The 4,253-nt window shown below is 31.3% G+C and overlaps 1 long non-coding RNA gene across 1 annotated transcript; it reads right to left on the reverse strand.

Moving 5' to 3' along the window:
- Nucleotides 1-369: 369 nt before the first annotated feature.
- Nucleotides 370-3,770, reverse strand: LOC119775144. The gene is made up of 4 exons (XR_005279615.1): nt 3,735-3,770; nt 980-1,027; nt 771-815; nt 370-418 (listed from the first exon to the last, which is right to left on the reverse strand). It is a non-coding gene; the product is annotated as an uncharacterized LOC119775144 (long non-coding RNA).
- Nucleotides 3,771-4,253: the final 483 nt, after the last annotated feature.

Below are 4,253 nucleotides of genomic sequence, written 5' to 3' on the forward strand. Positions count from 1 at the left end.
ATGCCAGGATCATACCCAGTTTGTTTTTTTGCACCAGCCCACCTATTCACTGGACTGACGGCAGCTGCAACAAATATATATATATATATATATATATATATATATATATATATATATATATATATATATATATATATATATATATATATATATATATATATATATATATATATATATATATATATATATAAAAAAAAGCCTGGAATTTCTTAGAAGTTATTTCGAGGTATGTCATTTTAATTTTCATCTTATCTCATCTGGACTAAAATAATTCCCCTTTGTAAATTAATGAAGATTTTAAGCAATGTAGTAAATCAGTAATTCAGGACAATTTTACTATGACATGTTAGAATTAATAAATGTTACCTACCTTTGTTTGAGTTCTTCATTTTCCCTTTCCAAGTATTTTAGTGATGATCTGTGTTTGGGGAAAAAATAAACACTCATTAAAGCAAGACTGATAGAATGAACAAACTTTGGCCTCAGTTAGATCATGAATTGAATTACCGTAGTTTGTTAATCTTCAAAGTGACACTAGAGGTCCATTCATTTTGAAATTTTACTCTTAATGTATTGGTAATTCTGCTTTCAAGTCTATAGTTTTCTTTGACGTGTAATGTTCATTTTTTATACTGTAGAGCACTTTGGCCAGTGCAGTAAGAAAATTCAATATAATGTTACAGTTGACTTTTAGAATCTAAAGAACTTTTTTCTGATATCAAGCTTTTAGAGTTTTTCATTAATATTTGATTTTGTGAAAAACAAAGTACCTTTGCTGTAAGGCTTCAGTTTCCTTTTGCTCTTTTAAAGTCAATCTGTCAGGGGGAAAAAACATTAACATTGATATTAGGCTAAATTGTAACATGATTTTTTTTAGGAGAAAAGAAGTAACTGGTGCTTCTTTAAATTTACTGAAATTTTTATTGTATCTGATTACAGGAAAGGAAAATGAATGTTTTATAATAATGCATTCAAGTACCTTCTCTGAAGGGCTTCAATTTGTTTCTCCTTTTCTGCTAGAGTATAGCTATAAAGCAAAATCAACAAATAAAAAAAGAGCTCAGAGCAAAAAAACAACAACAAATAAGTGGATAAATTAATATTTGATGTTTTACCTTGTCGCTTGAAGTTGTCTATCCATTTCATTAATTCTGTATAAAAGCAACACAGATGCATTTATCTTAAAAATGCTCCATCAGATCACAGTCATTACAAAATTAGAAGAAAAAAGAAACATCAAAGTCTAATGTACTTTTGTTGAAGTCCTTCAGTTTGCTTGTCTTTGTCTTTTAGATGAAATCTGTGTTAAAAAGAAGAAGGAGCTCAATCTAAATAAAAGCAAAACTTATAGACTATAAACATTGGTATCAGATCAGACCATGATCTCAATTAATGTTTCTGCTCAATGTTCTACAGTTCAACTGTCTACCTCAACTGTTGCTGCTTTTGTTCATTAGTTTCCAGCTCCCGAATTCTACAAAAGATGAGAGAGATTAATAAAGTGTTATTTATTTTTAACATATCAGAATATTAAGCTTTTTTTAAAAACTCCAACCAATGATTCTTTTACAACATAAGTGATAGAGAAGATTCTCAGTCATCCTGGTCATAGTCATTCCAAAAAAGTTAAAAACCAATCCACTGCATTTGGTTTCCAAGTTTAAAGACATTTTGCTTCCCATCCAGGAAGCTTTTTCAATTCAAAATATCAAAAAATTAGTGTTGAGTTCAAAGCTTTATTTATGAGAACTTGTTCTGGCTCAGAAAACATGAAAATTGAACCAGAAGAATAGGTCTGTCTTTTAGGAATGGTGAGTCATTTTGGGTTCTTTGTTAACCTGCAATACTCAATAGTGGGCTATGCCTCTGAAAGGGGGGTCGTTAGGGCAATTGTAAGCTTTGCTACCCAGGCAAGATGTTTTGTCCCCTGGGGTTCAAGTGATACCGGGAAAGAATCAACTCAATCGCTGAATTGTAGTATTTTGAAAGCTGAAACCTGAGTCCCTCCCCCTGTTTAAGGTTGGTTTTTCTTTCTTAACATTAATGGCTTCCTTCACACCCCTTTCAAACTACCTGTCTTCTTTGTCCAAAATGTAAACATTCTGGTCCTCAAATGAGGGTCCCTTGTTCTTAAGGTGTAAGTGGACAGCAGAGTCTTGTCTGGAGGAGGTAGCTCGTCTGTGTTGAGTCATGCTTCTGTGGAGATATTGTTTGGTTTCTCCAATATAAAGATCAGAGCATTCTTCACTTAACTGAGCTGCATACATCACTCCGCTCATCCTAGTTCTGGGAGTTTTGTCTTTAGGATGCACTAGTCTCTGTTCAAGGGTCTTGCTTGGTTTGACATGTACTGGGATTTTTTTTTTTTTTGGAGAAAATCCTCCTGAGTTTCTCAGAGACTCCAGCAACTTATGGGATGGTAATATATATATCTATATATATATTTTTTTTTGCGTTTAATTTTCAGAAAATCAAACGCAAAAACATTATGGACATTAAACTTAACTCCATTCCATTTATTTACATGTATAAATATACCATGCTGATCAGGATCCAGTCTGCGTTTTTAATGCAACCTTAGTGCTAAAACAGGAGGACATGCCAGGATCATACCCAGTTTGTTTTTTTGCACCAGCCCACCTATTCACTGGACTGACGGCAGCTGCAACAAATATATATATATATATATGTATATATATATGTATATATATAAATAAATATATATATATATATATATATATATATATATATATATATATATATATATATATATATATATATATATATATATATATATATATATATATATATATATATATATATATATATATATTAAAAAAAGCCTGGGATTTCTTAGAAGTTATTTCGAGGTATGTCATTTTAATTTTCATCTTATCTCATCTGGACTAAAATAATGAAGATTTTAAGCAATGTAGTAAATCAGTAATTCAGCACAATTTTACTATGACATGTTAGAATTAATAAATGTTACCTACCTTTGTGTGAGTTCTTCATTTTCCCTTTCCAAGTATTTTAGTGATGATCTGTGTTTGGGGAAAAAATAAACACTCATTAAAGCAAGACTGATAGAATGAACAAACTTTGGCCTCAGTCAGATCATGCATTGAATGAGTTTGTTAATCTTCAAAGTGACACTAGAGGTCCATTCATTTTGAAATTTTACTCTTAATGTATTGGTAATTCTGCTTTCAAGTCTATAGTTTTCTTTGACGTGTAATGTTCATTTTTTATACTGTAGAGCACTTTGGCCAGCGCAGTAAGAAAATTCAATATAATGTTACAGTTGACTTTTAGAATCTAAAGAACTTTTTTCTGATATCAATCTTTTAGAGTTTTTCATTAATATTTGATTTTGTGAAAAACAAAGTACCTTTGCTGTAAGGCTTCAGTTTCCTTTTGCTCTTTTAAAGTCAATCTGTCAGGGGGAAAAAACCATTAACATTGATATTAGGCTAAATTGTAACATGATTTTTTTTAGGAGAAAAGAAGTAACTGGTGCTTCTTTAAATTTACTGAAATTTTTATTGTATCTGATTACAGGAAAGGATAATGAATGTTTTATAATGATGCATTAAAGTACCTTCTCTGAAGGGCTTCAATCTGTTTCTCCTTTTCTGCTAGAGTATAGCTATAAAGCAAAATCAACAAATAAAAAAGAGCTCACAGCACAAAAATGTAATGATAAGTAGATAAATGAATATTTATTGTTTTACCTTGCCGTTTGAAGTTGTCTATCCATTTCATTCATTCTGTATAAGAGCAACACACATGCATTTATCTTAAAAAATGTCCCATCAGATCACAGTCGTTATAAAATTAGAAGAAAAAAGAAACATCAAAGTTAGCTTACTTTTGTTGAAGTGCTTCAGTTTCCTTTCCCTTGTCTTTTAGAAAAGATCTGTTATAAAAGAAGAAGCAGCTCAGTCTAAATTAAAGCAAAACTTGTAGACTCTATAAACATTGGTATCAGATCAGACCAATATCTCAATTAATGTTTCTGCTCAATGTTCTACAGTTCAACTGTCTACCTCAGCTGTTGCTGCTTTTGTTCATTAGTTTCCAGCTCGTGAATCCTACAAAAGATGAAAGAGATTGATAAATTGTTATTTATTTTTAATATATCAGAAGATAAGTCATGCGCGCTGGGAGATCCTGAGCACGATCCCAAGCGAGTGTGGAAGGAGCTGGCGCATGTGGAGGGCGATTTTTCTCCTTTTGAAGCAGCAGTTTCT

Source organism: Cyprinodon tularosa, unplaced genomic scaffold (assembly GCF_016077235.1).
Source record: "Cyprinodon tularosa strain WSP-4 unplaced genomic scaffold, ASM1607723v1 ctg852, whole genome shotgun sequence".
Taxonomy (NCBI): Eukaryota; Metazoa; Chordata; class Actinopteri; order Cyprinodontiformes; family Cyprinodontidae; genus Cyprinodon; species Cyprinodon tularosa.